The 17564-nt window shown below is 38.4% G+C and overlaps 1 protein-coding gene across 4 annotated transcripts in view; it reads left to right on the forward strand.

The window, feature by feature from the left end:
• GBE1 (1,4-alpha-glucan branching enzyme 1) overlaps positions 1-17564 on the forward strand; it is a 167534-nt gene that overhangs the window by 1421 nt on the left and 148549 nt on the right. The gene's annotated exons all lie outside the window — the stretch shown is intronic.

Genomic DNA, 17564 nt, shown 5'->3' on the forward strand with positions numbered 1-17564 from the left:
CTCAGCATTGCCAGGTGTTCTGTTGGGTTCTGGGAGAGAATAGTGGTAAGGCTAGATCTTGTAAAATGAGATTAAGGAGTGAACTATTAGGCTTTACAGAGCATTTTCTCAAACGGTAATCTTAATGATAGAATAACAGTTTTTTAAACAATGATTCCTGGAATGCTTCTGGTAATGTATGCAGTGCTGTAAAACACATAATTCTTCCAGTGGAGTGCCAGGGTATAGGAAGGAGGAAGTGGTCTATCTCTTAATAAAGCCATTTATTGAACCACTTGGGCTTCCCAAATGTGCCTGCCATCTAAATGGGCACATTGTGGATGACGGTGTCTGTATTTCTGAGGATAGTATGGCTGTGCTGAATGCAGTGAGTTCTCAGAATTCGTGTACTTCCCAAGTTCATCATCTGAAGCACAGAAATTCAGGTGATCCTGCATGTATCTTATCCTTTCCTGGCTTCTGAACCGCAAACTGGTCACTTACTGTATAATTATTGTGGAAACATATATACTCTTAATTAGTTTAAAAGAATAAATGAAAACTGCTGTGTCAACCTGTGATAAGCCCGGTGTCTTATTCCAAGCCCAAACAAGTCCATGCTGTCTTTCATCCTGTTGATGGTGGAATGCCAAGGAGGAACAGTGTAAGCACAGGGAGATGCCTGTTGGTGTTTCCATGCATTGCCAATGCCAGCTTTCATGAATTGTGATTCAGTCTGTATTTAATAGCTCCAGGTGCATTTTTACCTAGAGCTCTTGCATCAGGAGAAAAGAGTTTTGCAACTTGCGTGAAGAACCAGTTCTTGGGGGTGTTTTGAGCCTCCAATATGTGGGTTTTGCTTACTCTTCTCCAATTCTTGTACTGGAAGACGTGGTGAACAGCCCTGCACCACTCTGGTCACTGTGTCCATGAAATCCTGAGCAGTGCGGAGCTATATGATCCTTGTTCCAGGCTGAAGGGTCCTGATACGTTTTAACTGGTTGTGTGAAGGTGGTCCACGTGTCTGACCCTTTGCTGTGTGTTGTGTCTTTCCTGGCCCCTTTTGAGGCGCCGATTAGAACTGAAAACAGTCTTTGAGTTGAATACTGTGTGAATTAATACGTTTACATAATGGTAGTGTGCTTCCGTAACTAATCAAGTAAAGGTGTAAAGCAAAATAAACCTGAAGAAGCAGAAATGTCTTTAAATGTATTTACCTTTGAAGCTCTAAGCATACATACAAAGTTGCTCATGTTGATGTTCTACTGGCAGTGAATCCTTATGCCTCTGGAAGGGTAGCAATTTTAGATAGTGGCTTAAGTGTTGGTTAAGTAACTCAGTGAATCTCCTGTATCCCACACATAGTGTGGGAAAGGCTGTGATGAAGTAACCAGGAAAAATGTGCTGCTGTCAACTGCTTGCCATAGCCTCATCATAGGTAGGGCAGGGGGACTAATTCTTAATATATATTTGGTGTTAGCAATTCCTTTACATTTGTAGTGTAGGAAAACTGTATAGAAATTATACTACTCAACTTCTGATAACAATCTGTACATTATTCCTTCTGATACTGCTGGCTGGCTTTACCTACGCTTCTGATAGCCTCAGCCTGCAGTGTTTTTGCCACTTGAATAGTTTAAACAGCAAAGGTACAGATAGTCTCTTGGTTCAGAAGGTTGAGTTAGTTCTGATGAAGGGGGCAGGAGACAGTTGTTGTGCCTGGCACCCTGTAGCACCAAACAATTTACTGACTTTGGAGTAGGAAGCTTTGGGAAAGAACAGAAATTAAATGGGCTTGAGCAAATACAGTATGTGTGGGTACTTTTACTGCACTAATCTAAATTTATTCTTAAAGCTTGCAATGATGTTGACTTTACTTAATATTAAACAAAATAATTAAGGACTGATGGGAATTTTGTAGCTTATAGCTATTGTACTGTGTATCGCTTGGAGAAATAAAAATTGGGGATTTTGAGAGAGGATTAAGGATGCTTGAGAAACAAAGCTTTTCAAACATTTGTCTGTGGAGATCTTTATACTGTGCCTTGTGCTTTGTATAAAAATAGTTCTGCCTTTGTCTTGCTTAGTAACAGTGTGTTCTTCTACAGAGGGGAGGGGAAATAAAAGATTTTGGGTCTATTCTTGGCAGTGACATCATCAAGTTGTTGACTCACCCTTTGGGATTGAGTCTGCTGTTTTATCCATAACACCATATTAGCATACCCATATTGTTGCTAGTGGAAAATTTTATAGCTGTTTATTTATGAGTATTGTAGGATACACAGTTAACTTGATTATGATGGTTTATTCTCACACTCAAAGCAGGGCCATTTTTGCTGTTGGATTGTGTTTTACCTTGTTGGGTTGTGCCAGATCTCTGAATAGGTTCTTCCACAGCCCCTTTTGGCAGCCTTTCCCAGTGTTTTGACTACCCTTGTGAAAATTTCGTTCTTAATACTGTAACTGCGCTTGTTGCAACTTTGTCTTTTGCCTTTGTTCTTCTTTTCCTGTGTAACTTGGAGAAGAATCAGTCTCATTCTTTTCTCTAGGCATTCCCCCACACACCTTTCCCTTTAGGTAGCTTAAAACTCTTAAGTGGACATCAGCAACCCATGCCTCCCCAAGTTAGCTTTTTCATCTGTAGTGTGAAGAAACCTAGCTCTTTCTGGCTCTACCTATGTGCCATAGGTAGCAGAAGACAGACCAGGAGCAAGAAGCTAGCTTTCTACAGAGGCTTTAGCTCGTCCTTGCTCACCTGTGCCTTGAGCAGGTGCAGGTCTGTCTTGCTGGAGTTCACATCCACTGCTCCTACCCTGTTCTTTGCCCCTTTGCCCAAGGGAGGGTGACCATGGCACCATGCCCAATCCTGAGATCTTTGCACATTCTTTTATTTTTCCCTTCTTTTTGGGAGGGGAATGTTGAAGGATAGACAGGCTTTACTTATATCAGCCTGGATTCTACAGTGTAATATAGTTATACTGATTGAGGATTGCCAGATTCATGATAAAATGAATCATGATGTTGCCTTAAGTTCTGAAAATTTACCTTATGGTTTCAAGGACTATCTCCTTTAACCTATCAAACTATAACTTCCTGCTTTAGACATCTGACTTCTTCCTTATTTTAATAAAGCCTTGAAAAACCTTGAATGGGTGCTTTGATGGGAACAAAATGCTTCTTGATGTGATGCTAGAACCTAGTTGAGTCCTAAGCATGGAGTATGGTCTACCATATTTAAGTGAGTGACTAGCAGGAGGAAATGGACTTCAGGTCACATTCCCTCCTGAGTCCTTTGTCACGATGGGTATGTTGTTACAAATGGTGTTTGTGTGGAAAAATAGAAGTCTTTAATATTTATTAACTTTCTCTGAATGTCTGAATTTGACCCTGAGTTGGGGAGAGGGTATTTTCTTTGGGAAGGGTGGAAATCCTTTCAGTATATATGGTGAACCCACAGCCTTCATGGTTCTTCACACAGCCTTGACATTCACACCCACCCCACACCCCCTGCACTGTTCAGAGCTTGAAACAAGAATTTGCTTAAAAAACCCAACACACACACATACACACACACCCCACCCCTCCCCCCAAGTGATAGTGTTTGCATAGGGTATCACTGTGCTACATTGTTTGACCATCTGTGATAAATTTTCCCACAAGTGTTTTGTTAACTCCCAAGTGTTATTTAGGCTAAAGACTTTGTATAATTTAGTATGTATTTTTAGTCTTTTACCTCTTAGAACATAATTGGTTCAATTAAAACCATTAATGCCTGTGGTGTAATTGCATTTTATGGAGTTACAAGCTGGTGTTAGAAAGTGCTGCCCGTTAGAATTTTCTGTTATAGCAACGTGCGTGGCTTAGTATATTTTACTAGCCCCTGCAACTACCTCTATAATCTATTGACTTTGTAGTCCTCATGAAAGCTTTTTTTGAATAGGTCAATTTATAGCGTAAAAAAGTGAAAATGTACCACTGCACAGCTTTAGTCTTTATCATGATGAAAGCATCAAATAGTACACTGATTTGTTCAGCTAGACAAAATACAGGCTATAGTGCTTGGTCACGGGTATGGGTTGAGAGAAAGGGAAAGTCCCACTTCTCCTGAAGTGTTGGTGAGTTTTTGGTTGAGAAGACTGAAACACCTGCTCAGTGGCTTTTGTAGCTGGATCAGTTAACAAGATGTCTGTTAACAGGTTCATAGATTTCTAGTAGTGTTCTTAGACCGTTGCACTCTTACAAGAGGGAAATGTTTGGCATTCTTCTGTTTGTATCTACCTAATATCACATTACTGCTGCTTTATGATGGTTCTGTCATTTTTTTTTCTATTTTGAGGTGCACAGTGTGGGTACTTGACTGAGGTATTGAAAAGATGTGAAATTGGGTACGATAGAATTGAGTAGGAAGGCAGCTGTTGGGGTCTAGCAAGTTTGGGAATGTAAATTGAAGAGTAATCCAAATGGAATTCTAGTTTTAGGTATGATGAGGAGTGGGAAAGGCTGGAGTGAGATCTGCGTTGGGAGCAATGATGCTAATTTAGGAAAGCTGGATTTGTCTTTTCTGTTTTGTCTCATATAGGCTGCTGTATTGGATGCAAAACTAAATTTTCACAAAAAACAATGTCATTTCTGTCTTTTTTTTTTTTTTGTGGCATCCTGTAGGTTTAGTCGACTTCTGCTGAACTACTCAGTTTCCAAAGCCCTATAGAAACCAATGCTTGTCAATTTAATGGAATATATGCTTCTGCATTATGGTAGTCTTAGAATGTTCTTGTGCATAAGAATTACTAACCCTGACAAGCATAGCTGACTGCATCACCAATGACCTTAAGTCTGTGAGGAAATAGCTACATAGGCCAATGTACATCTAATATGCATATCTGATGGTAGTCCTCATCAAAGGACTCAGTTGGCAATTGTCTTAATAGCTGCTAGCTTTACAAAAAGACATGAAAGGATTAGGATGTAGGTATTGTATTTTGTTAGCAAGGCAGTTGCCTCTATATGTGAACTAAAGCTAAGTACTCTCTGAAAAACTGAGTGGAGGCCCTCTAAGCTCTGCTATGTAGTGTTCGCGTGTCTGAGGACACTGGATGGGTTCTGAGAATTTACCGAGAATTTTAAAACAATAGATTATGTGACCAGGAATCTAATTACTGTCTCATTGTAATAGTGAAGAAAAGCTCTGTCTTGCTGAATACTTTAAATTCAAGTATTTATGCATGTTTCTCTGCTACTTCCAAGTTGTAAAGCAGGCATTCTTATTATAGAAGACTTTCTTAAATTGACATCCTATCTTATGAAGATGCTTTTCTCTGCCTGTTCAATTTCAGTATTTATGTATACACACTTACCTTTCCTCTGTCTCCCTATTACTTTCTATTTACTCCCACTATGCCTTCTAATCCTAGCTGCTCCTTCATCTTCTGTCTTTCACAAAAGAAGTTCCTTTTCACTTGTGCAGTGTCAGGATCTAAAACCTCTCACTCATGCTTCAGTTTACTTTGTACTTCTGAAACTTAACTTCATACAGTTACTCATTAGCTTAAAAAGAAAAGTGTCTTAAGGCAATGTGTCAAGTGCAATAAGATCAGGGTTTTGTATTTAAAATGTTTAAAACATGACTTTTCCTCTGGAAAAATAAAAAATCTCTGCCAAAAAAAGTTTTTAGCTATAATACAGCTGCCTCTTCCCCAAGTATCTGACTATTTGACATTCTCATGTTAGCAAGTGTAAGGCCAGTTATTAGTGATGATGCCTGGCCATGCTGCGAAGAATAGGTCTCCAAGCTGCTTAGAACAACAACAAAGTCTGCTTTGCCTTATGTTGCTATCAGAAGCACCTTACCAATTAATGTTATCTGGACATTATTTGTGTTTAAAATCTAGTGTAGGCCCTTGATCTAATGTCTCAGAATAGATGTCTGAAGATCTGTCTAATGGACCAGGTCAGCTAGTTCACTTACATGAACATCTTGAAACTATTCCTTAATCTGGATATTTCTAATGCTAAACTTATTTTTAACCTGCTGTCTTGGTATGCATAAAAAAAGCCTTACTGACAGTTTATTTAAACATACAGCTTCAATTCTGTTGACTACTTGAAGGTAGTGGTAGCTATGATGCTTTCTATTTGATACCCTCCTCCTTTCTTTGGTGCTGTTGCTCAGATACAATATATTTATAGTTCCTGCCTGTGCTGTGTTGCTGGACTTTGTGGTAGCATGTCTAATGTTGTGTTTAGTGTTAGAGAGTAATTTCAGTGGGGGCATGAAGTTCCAGTAAGGAACCTAATTTCCCCAAAGTAGGAGTACCGCTGAGTTCAAAAATGTAACCTAGATCTCCAAAAGGAGTTGTATGATGTTCAGTCACACAAAATTAACTTATAAGTGTATAGTTCACGGAATAGAAAATGTGAGTTTCAGACCGTATGTCAACTAGTCTTGCATTCACTGAGCAATTGGGCTCCCATTTGTGTGTTCTAGAGTCCTTAAAGGGAGGTTGGCATCTGGGTCTTCCCACTTCTGAGTGACACTGGTGTGAGGCACCAAAGTAAAGGTTGTGTCCTTTGTGGTAGGAGTAGAAAGGTGGAGAAACCTTGCTAAACTAATACTTTAGAAGAGTGTGGACTTCAAGTATATCAGTATTTCTTTAATTCCTCCCACTCAAAACCAAAACAACCCCCCATCTTTTTGATCAAGAAAAGGCTTGTAGGAATGTGTATAAGCTAACATATGCAAACAGGCTTTGTTGATTGTGAAGGATGGTTAAATAGTATTGCAAAGGTGTGCAGTTGGAAGAGACTTGTTTTCTATTTCTGGGCAGTGTTTAGGGTCTGATGTTCATTGGAACTCATTTTTGAGAGAGGGAGCTGATGAAGGCTCTTTAGGAGACATTGTATTGGGACAAGTGGAAAACAAAACTTTTAGTGCTGATCACGAATGTATGTAGGTAGTTTAATGCATTCAGTGTGGGGATTCTTTTTTTTACAAAACACATTAGATGGTGGTTAAACTCTGTGCCAACTGTGTGTGTGGGGCCAGACTTCTGTTTTGAGGGCACTCTGTTTTTCCTGCTGTGTCACTGGTAGGCAGGCTACATGCATGTGCAGGATATGTGCCTCCAGGCAATCCCCCTGGTCACGCGTGAATATGGTGTTGTCATCAGATCTTATTGGATGTATAAGCATTTGTTGGAGGAAAGGCAGGAGAGCCAGGGGGGATTGTCTAAAAGACTCCTGTTGAAATCATGCTGAGTTACTGTATGTTTTAAATGGAAACATGCTGCTCTGCCACAACTGTTTGGAAATTGCCTATCTAGAATGAATTCATTGCATAAACATAGGAGTCAGCAGCTCATTTTAGCAGCTTTAGGGGGTACCCTGATTGTACTGTACCTGCTATCCCAGAAAAAAAAAATAGAAGTTTTAATAAATTCTGTTTTATGTGCCAGGCTTAAGTAGATACCGTGGGTATTTTAGGCTAAAATGCCCTTGGACATCCCTTGTTTATGCAAGCAAATCTTGCTGTTAATGTTGTTTGATATCTGTTGTGGTAGATACTGACAGTATAAATGTTCCTGGTTTGACAGGGTTTGGTAAGCCCTAAGTTAATGCTTTTCATTTTAAGATACAGGCAGCTCATTTTGAAAATATAAATCTTTGATAGCTTTCAGCAAGACTTAATCTGTCCTGCATAAACAGTTCTTCCTGCCAAATGCCACTCCTAGGAAATTACTGAAGTTTTTAATAGAAATATGAAGTGTTACATACTGCTTTGGTGTACCAGCTTTTTTGAGAAAATTTGGGCAGCATGCCGGTTGTAAATACTTGCACAATAGCTTTGTATTGTTACACAAACAGTAGCAATGACTCCACATAGAAGCATTTGTGAAATAGTAGATGTGATGGTTTGGGACAGGAGCTGGTGCAGGGGGCTCTCCAGAGGTTAGAGCTAAAATCCAACTTTTCTGAGGTGAAATTAGAACTACTGAAAGTATCACAATCTGTATACATTGTATGTAAAGCTAAGAACACAAGGCAAATAAACACTTGTCAGTTCTGAAGTCCTTTGTAGATTGTAGTTTGATTGGACTTGTCATCTGATGTTACTTACTCTCCCACCCTTCTGCAGTTGCACTCAGCCACTGAAATCCTTAACATCCCTAGGAGAAATATAGGAGAAATGGGGAAAATCCCTCCTTTGTAAGAAAGGAGGGAACAGCTGAAAAAAGGACATGCTTTATAACTTCAGCGTCTGTTTAGACTATAGGTTTTTTTTGAGAATGTAATGGAGAACAAGGTAAAACTTTTGCATGCTGAATGAGCCAGGTGACTCAAATCTGCTGTCTCAACAAACAAATTCTCTCTCTTCATTGACATAAACTCCCAAGCTTTAACTTCATATTTGGAACACTCATGGATTATAATATATTTTAAGTTCAATACATGGATATAGTTTGTACTAAGATATTTCAGTTTTTGGAAGTAGACAGTATGTGTACATTACTGCCAATGGCATCAATACATGGATATAGTTTGTACTAAGATATTTCAGTTTTTGGAAGTAGACAGTATGTGTACATTACTGCCAATGGCATGAGCTTTGTGAACATGTATGTGAGGTTTTCCGGTGCAGCATAGTCTCTTAGAAAAGGTTTTTCATTTCCCTTTCTTTCAAGAGGGATCAGATGTGTTCTGTAAATTTTTCAGTCTCACTTAGAGGAAGTGATTTAGAAAAATATACCTTAAAAAATAACCACTGTTGCAATAACTTGAAATTTTTCATCTTGTAAGTAGTATGGTGTCTGTACTATTTTCTCCCTTTGGTCTAGTCTTCAGGAGGCTAAATAGTTGTGTCTACTTCCCCGATTTTTTTCAGTTAGGAGGATGCTACCCTCTTTGCCCTGGGCTTCCTTCTTTGTGTAGCTCTTTGCTGCTTTCTTGCCACTAGGTAGCAGTTGTTTTGAACAGCAGTACATACTTGTGGGATACTGAACTAATTTCAGCATGTAGCACCAGTAGAAAAATAATCTTTTCATTGACTAACTCCAAAGGGATGGGAGACAGACTGCGGCAAAGCATAGCATTTAGGTCAGCTACTTCAGTCAGTATTCATTGTGTAAGCACTTTTTCCACTTTCTTAAAGAAAGCAAATTAAAATAAGCATTACTGTCTGTTTTGTCAGGCAATAAGGGAGAAAGCCTCAAGTGATAAAGAGTTTAAAAAAAGGAAGATCTAAGGTAGCAGTTTAGTATGACAGTATCAGAAAGGTTTGTGTTTTTCCTCTTTCCTCTTTGCCCCCCACAATAAAAAAGGGGTTGGGGGGGAGGCGATCCCTGAAACTCTTCAAAGAACAGCCTGTGCCTGGGCTGTGTGGAGATATTGCTTGATCTGCTGGTAGCTGTTTCTTAATCTGTGCAAAATTCAAGGTAGTTATTTTAGCTTTCAGTGATGTGAAGATTTTGCTTTGTGTGAAAGCTAGCTTTGCGTTTGTTTGCTGTACAGCTTCCTTTACAGCTTTTTAGGGAAATATATGAAAATATCTTTAATTGCACTTTATGTACTTGATATACAAGTGTATACACAGAGAGCTTTTTTGGAGTAGTTTCTAACTAGCATGTCTATGTATCTAGCCTCCATTGGGCTTCATTGGTGACTTTAACGGGTTTATGGAATTCATTGTCTTAATCTATGGCATATTTGGTATGAGTTTTCTAGTAAGAGTAAGTTCTTTAATGCTTAATTTTATAAATACCTGAAAGGTTTTTTCAAAATATTGCTGTTTTATTTTAATCCTGCTTACAACAATTGTAAGGTATTAAACAAACAAACAAAAAATCAGGCTCCTAAGTCTTTTTTTAAATAGCAGAAAACACATTTTTAGTAGTAATGCTGTTGCAGTGTAATTTGAACATGATTATAGTGATTAGTTCTTTCAGACAGAAAATTATAAATATTTTTTAGCATTTAGATTTATTTGCTGAACTTCTTTGGATTTTCTTCACATCATCAAAAAATTCTAGACAGAAAATCTTTTTCTAATTGTTTCTTACTTGTTATCCCAGAATAAATAAATGTATGAGTTCATGAATCTGACTACTTGTTATTTCACTTGAACACTGTAAATGAATGTAAATAAAAATGCTTCAAAACTGAGGACCCCCTCCCCTGCCCTCACAGTTTGATGCCACAATTTTGATGGTAGGTATATGTAGAACTTTCCTCAAAAGTTGAAAGAGCTAATTCTGTTAGCTTTGTGTTACACAGTTTGGGATTTTGACGTTAAGAGGCCATATTGTCTGTATGTGAGAGTGTAATGTATGAAATGTGTATTTTTTCATGTTGCTAAGACAGACTATGGATAAAAAGCTCAAGTTTGCAGAAGGAGGGCCAGACTGGGGGAAGTTAGAGATGTTAACTACCAGTCTTAATCTGTAGAGTGATAATGCCAGGTACTGACACTACATGGGAAAATTTAGCTATGTCACTTTCATATAACTTCCACCCCTCTATTCCTAGAATTTGCCATGAAATGAATGCTGATTGACTGTGAGCTGTGTTTTCTCTGATTTTAAGATTTTTTAAAAAATTTTTTTCAGAGGCAGGCCTGAGCATATTCTAAGGCTGAAGATGGTGCATAATCTAATTTCAAATTCACTTTGTCCTCAGACTGCCACAGGGCACTTGCTCTGGTTCCCATGCAGTCACTGGCTACTCATGCTAATGTTCAGGCTTCTCAAGCCCTAAGTACAAGGCCCAACAGAGCAGATAAGGCCTGTTCAGTGTCACCACCTCCTCAAATACAGTGTCTTCTGCAAGGCTCCCGGTACAGTGTGTTTCAACAGGCTTTATGCATGTATTGCTTAAACTTAAACTGCTTAACTTTTTTTTCAGTCGGATAATAAAAATACAAATTCCTTAATGCTCTTCTTAATGGCAGCAGAAGACTGAATCTGATTGTTCAAAAACACATTTTTTTTCTTCTGAGGAAAGAAATCTGCCAGGCTTTCCATGAACCGATAACAGGATGAGAAAGTAGTATTCATAGTACAGGAGTTAACCTGGTCCTTGATACCTTTAACTGGTAGAAGTTGTCTCTAGGTTCCACAGTCAATTTGTGTATAGAGATACATATTTCAGCTACAAAATGTGAATTCTGTGACGTAAAAACCTTTACTGAAAGATTAGGTACCTAAACACACCTAATAATTATTTTCACTTTAAAATTTAGTAAATTTGGACCTAAATAGCGCTTGGATGGTAACCCATTTTAGCACAGCTAGTAAACCAGGAATGTTGTTACTGCACAGTAACAATGACTGGATTAAAGTATCTTTGCTTTCTGAATAGGATCTCTTTTGGACCATGAAGTTATGGACTGAGTATTATAAGATAACGAGTGATGTCTTTGAGTGTGACTGTTAGCCATTGTGTATTTTGACCAAGCTATTTGGTTTTTTTGTTTAACAGTAAATAGTAGAAATAATTTCATAAACAAAACCCATACTTTCTTTAATACCAGAAGCAAAAACTTCATCTGAGCTGTGGGCCTTTGAATTGCAGAACAAGTAAGGCATCATCTTCCATAATACCATGAATATTGTATTGTCATCAAAGTAGACATCAGGCTGAGCTTTCAGTAACAGTCATGGTTGACTTCGAGTGTTGACTTTCCAGCTCAAAATGGAGGTAGCTGTAAATGGCAATTATGTCCATTAAGTGTCATAGTAGAACACTTTGACCATAATAACTTCTGACACAAGCATTTCCCAGGCCCTACAGAGGTTGGAAATGTCAAGCCTGTCAAGATATGATTCTTTTCCAGATATCCTGCTGAACAGCTTGTTTGTCTTTACGTAGCAGGGATCAGTGTAGTTTGCTGCAAATCCAGTACCTGTCAGTTAATGATCGATTATAACAGTGTTTTCTCAAAAATGCTTAGTCAGTTCTGGAGTGTAGGTTGGATAATCATTGCATTACTTGGCAGGGAAACCAAAAGAGGGAGGTGTTGAAGTAGGTCTGGTATAAAGACATTGCCCGTATAGCATAGAATGTTCGATAAGATAAAGTCTGTATGTGTGAGAGCATGCTTTTGGTAATACAAATTGTGGCTGATGCCCACTCCAATGCAGACAAAACGTGATGATGAATTGCTTGGTCTAATGGCATCTGCACTAAGGCCTTTTGCAGCAAAAAGAATGTTGCTCACAGTAACATTTGCTAATACATTAACAAGCACTTCTAATATAAACCAGGTTTTGGAAGAGTAGTCTTCACATTTTGAAAGGTCAGAGTTGGGTTCTAGGTGCACTTGCTTAAGTCCTTCAGATGTTGCTGTGACTGAAGTACAAATTTTGACACCAGACTTGTGCAATTGACGGACTTCACTAAGAGGAAACAGATTGGACTTCGGGTATTTAGCTGTACCTGGTTACTGTGAGTCATCAGTTTCAAAGGCTGCTCTTGGCATTGTTGTCTCCTGTCAGCAGTGTATGTTGTTGGCTGTTTAAGCAGCTATAAAAATGCAACTGAGATTTGTTTGCAGATGGGTTTTCTTTAGGTGCTTAATGAGGTTTTCCCAGTAAAAGCAGCAGCATTTAGCCTCTGCTAAGGAAAGCAACAGGACAGTAGTAAACTGTAGTGATTTTTTTGTGTCTTTTTGACATTTTCCAAGCTTAGGTTTCATCAGTTCAGTCCTTCAGAATAACAGATATGCTGAGAAAGTCAAGATTCTTTGTTGTATTGTTCCCTTACTCTGTTTTCTAACTTTTTCTTGCTCATCTTTCCCAGGATTTTTTAGTTGTCTGCCAGGAACTGTAAGAAATCCAGGGATCTGTTAGAGGGGAGAAGGCTTTCTGACTCTGGAATTTTTCTGGCATTGGTTCTATCAGTATTACTTCATGATAGGTGTCAGACAACATGGTGCTGATCATTATGTCTCTTAGAGTATTTAATACAAACAGAATATGTGTGTGTTGAGTTGAACAGGTAATGTTTTATAGTCTTTGGTCTTCCACAAATCAAGTGTCGTAGTGATGATGACTAGTTGAGAAGAAGCAGAATGAAGACCAGAAATTGCTTGTGCTGTGTTTTGGTGTTTGTGAGACTTTTTTGTAGCATTTCTCCTGGTATCTCCAGTGAGTGCTGCTAGTTGCAGCGGGATGGTAAGACAGAACTGTGTCAGAGAAACAATGGCATAAATCCTTAAAATGAGTAAAGCAGCTTGTTTACCACCTTGTTGGAGCAGTTGAAAGCTGACACTTGTTTCCTTCTGGGACAGTCATTTTGTTATGATGGCTCCAAACCCTAGTTTTGATATTTCTAATCATGCAAAAACATCAGTAATGATCAGGAGAAAAATAAGGATAAGCTATTTTTTTTGTGACCAACAGCTCTTGTGGCAAAGAAGCTGTAACAGGACAGTAACTAATAGTAATTAGTAATACATTTGTGGCTGATTTTGATGTCATGCTTTGTAATTGTGTATTTCAGTAACATTTTTCAGATCTAAGTGTTTTCATTTATTTTAACCAGGAAGGGTTTATTGTGCAGATATGGGGTCTTGTATGTTTTTTGACATCTGTCTAGTGTCTTAGTTTCCTGAATCTGTTTTGCTGAAGTTTTTGATTCTCATATGTCAAGGCAAAGAAAGTACTTGATCCCCTGCATCTTGTAAATTATTTTTCTGGCTTTCTAAAGCTTTGTGCAGAATAGGCTGACCAAGACTGATGTCGTTAACAGCTCTATTGGAGAAGATAGGAGGGAAGTGGAAAAACAGCTCAAAGTCAAGAGTGCTCTGGGTCTCGCTGTGCTTTATCATTCCTGCTGTGGTTTGTGTTCCCCTACAGAAGAGGTATTGTAGTAACCTCAAAATTCAGTGGGGTGTGAATTTTCACCTGGTAATACACAAATCTAATAGTCTGTAAGATGTAAACAGTCATCTAGAAAACAGTAGAGATGGCACTAGTGTGGTACATGTGTTTTGTCAATAAATGCATCATTTGTTAAGTTAGAATCTTTGGCTTAGTGTTTTCCTTCCTCCTATTCCTATTGATACTCTTTCATCAACTGATCTGCTTGTAAACTATGAAAGAAACTGAAGAGATTGCAGTGAAAAGAAAATTATGGTCTTGACAGATGAACTCAGGAAGGGTCCCTTTGGGATATGGAATAAAGTGGGAAGTGTAACCAGGGAATGTGTAGTTGCTTCTGATCATGCAGTATAAGACACTATAGATGTTGGGCAGGGAACTTAAAATGAAACTGTAAATAAGTGTCTAACTCAACTGCTTATGGTTTGCCAGCCTGTGCCATGTTTGCTTTTTTCTTCCCATCCCCAAACACATTTAAAGAACTTTCTAGTTGGTGAGAAAATTGTGCTCTGTTTTAGTTCTTCCTGGTTTGTATGTTTTGTGCTACATAAGTCAATGAAAACCATTGTGCTTTGTTTCTTCCTCTATTCTTCAGGTATCAAAATTCTGAAAATCGAATTTAGGCATTTTTAAAGATAGGTCTTTCCTAATACAGATATGTGTATGACCTTATCTGAATCGGAGATATTCATTGAACAACCTTAAAATTGTATATATATCCCTGCCAAACAAGCTGGTCTGTTGCAGTGTAGGATGTCAGATTAAGTCCAGTGTTCCAAAATTTTTCTTGTCTTGGAAGCCTGGATAGATGGTGACCCATTGAGGATAAAATTTCAGGATATTGTTGCATATACTACCATAAAATTCTGAAGTACTGTTCTTCCTCTACCTTTCATAATGGAGCCAAAGCAAATTCTGGCAGAAGCCAGTGGGATTTCATACATGCACACAGCGCCTATTTGTAAAATAAATCTGAATTCCTTCTTGTCAAATAACTTTATTTTGCACTTTTTTAAAAACTTCATTGCCTCAACAAAAAGAAAATGGAAAAGTTTGTGTGGGATGGAGCCAAGGCAAACTTGGGAGCAGAGGGAAATGGGAACAGGAAATGAAGATTTGCAGACCACCTCTAGAGGCTGTGACAAAATCTTTCGTTACATCTCTCCTCTGAAAATGTCAGACTTTGCTGTTATGTTCTGTTTTCAAGCTATGAAGAGGAAGTCTGTGGTGTGGGGGTTGTTTGTGGGTAGGGTTTTTCTAGTCATAGTTAAAGTGGTTATAAGATGCCTGGAACAAACGGGTTGTAATTGCAACCTGTAGCACTACTTTTCAGGATGGTTATTGCAGTGACATGATAATTGTAGATCTCTCAGTCTCTGATGTTTGTGGTGGAGTATTGCTTCTGCTGGCTCATTCCTTTGTGCTCTGCTGTGATAGCTGATGAGAGAGCTGGTCAAATGTAGGGAGCTTAAATAATTGCATCATTGTATCATGTGTGTATGTGACTAAGATGGCTGTTAACCTTCAGGTAGAATAATGGTGTATTACAGTGTGACTCTTAACAGCTTCTTATTGGTCTGATATCCTGACTTGGCATCACTAAGAAATTTTTATTAGTAGGTGGAATCACTTAACTGCTTTTTGTTAAATTTCTGGAAATACAGGTAACTGTCAAATCTTAAAAGAATATTTTCTGCACTATTCATGATGCAATTTGTATTGGATACAATCATGTCAGTACTCCAGTGAATGCCATATATTACAGGAAATGTTTATAACCTTAACCAAAACCCAGCCAGAGATGCCATGAAATATTTCTGACAATACAAACCTCCATGATTATTGCAAAGGAATCTTGAATCAACTAAATGTTACGAAAGGGTAAAATATACAAACTTTTTGTGGTTTTTCAGATCTTGACAGATATTCTGCATTGCATCTTCTATTTGATGTTTTCATTAGTTACCTCATTCATGTTTTCTACTGACACAGGAACCATTCTCCATCTTCCTTGTAAACATTTGCTGTGTATTTTTTACACAGGGAGCAATCCACAGTATGTATTGTGGATGTACAAGCTAGGACTTCAGTCTTTGGGGGGTTTGGAGTTCTGAGGTTGATAATAAACCTTTATTTTGCAAAGTGCAGCACTTGGTTAGCTTACAAGGTACTGGGAGGAACTTCCCTCCAGAGCATTAATTAGAAATAAAAAGATTTTAGAAAGATGGAAATTATAATACAAAATTTATGTACTTGGTAGTAATCTAGAACTGATATTCTTTTGCATGGTTCCTGTAGCCTGTAATATTCATGGTGTATCTGGGTTGCATCTTAAAGTAAATTTTCAGAACAAAACTATTTCTGGAGCAGAATATCTTATACCAATTGATGACTGTATCACTGTTATATCTCTTAATATGTCAGTGTTATTAAAATGCATTAATCAGCATGCTGTGTACTACTGAAACTGAGAGTCTTCATAAGTGGTGTCAGGAGTGAGACAGTAGAAGGTATTGTCAGTTTTTATGGAGCTGTTGGGATGGGAACATAAGCTCACAAATAATGGATATTACATATGGAAGCAAAAATTACAATATCACATATTAGAAATATGGCAGCATTGGCTCTTCAGTCTTCAAAGTTGTTAATAAGATGAGATAAATTTGGCTATTCAATTGTGTCCAAGGTATGCTATTCAAGGATTTGATGGGAGGGGCCACTGTTTGTGTGTGTTTTGTGTGACTTTTCTTGGGAATGCATTTTTGTGTGGTTTTCTGAGTTGTTCTGTGAAATGTCCAGTTGGTGAGGTTTTTCTGGACTCTGGCAGTCAGCAAACTTTGAAGTTTGCTGGATGGTCTTTAAGAATAGCTGTCCTGCATGCGAGTGAAACTAACTTCTGGTTTTATTTCTGTTTCTGTGAGAATGAACAGAAAATGAAATTAATAATTATTTCAAGCAGGGATAGTTTGTTACACCCCCCCCCCCCCCCCCCCCCCCCCCCGAAAACAATGCCAAACACACACAACCCACTTTGACAAATAGTAGCTACTCAGAATTTATTCTTAAAGCAAATGTGGAGTGTACCTGATGCTGAAATGTGAGGTTTGGTCTAGAAAGAGCTAATTGACCATCAGTGGGACAAGATTTAAAGGGTGGACCTTGCATTCTGTTTGTTTTAGTAAAAAATTGCCATATGTCATGTTCACTGCCACTCATGTTAATAGGCATCTGCCTCTGCTAAATCTATTTTGAAACTGCAAACTGCTTACCTGTTTAGTCTGATAACTTAATATGTAAATAATTAGTTAAAGAACAGGTTTTCCCTTCATGCTGTCTTAAACTTTTCACAGAAGGGATTTCATTTTTAAATAGTCTTTTTTTTTGTAAACTGTGTGAACTATTTGAAATGTTAGATGTATTAAATTATATCATGGACACTTGTGCTTGTTTTAAGAACTATATGGAGAAAAGTAACCTTGTTGTTTGGGGAGTTCAAAGCCTGGATTTGCTTCAAAATGAGGTGAAGATGGGGAGGGGGAAGGCCTTGCTAAAGGGAAGGTTGTGGGCAAAGAGCAGGTCAGGTCCTGGCTGTGGGCCTCTGCTTGGCACTTGTCCTGGAGCTGGGAAGTGCCAGGAGCCTGTACTGCAGAGGAGCTGAATGGGAGGGCTGGTGGGGAAGTCAGCTCTGCTGACTAGGTCCTGTATGCTGTTCAA

This window comes from Athene noctua, chromosome 1, assembly GCF_965140245.1.
Source record: "Athene noctua chromosome 1, bAthNoc1.hap1.1, whole genome shotgun sequence".
In the NCBI taxonomy this organism is placed as follows: Eukaryota; Metazoa; Chordata; class Aves; order Strigiformes; family Strigidae; genus Athene; species Athene noctua.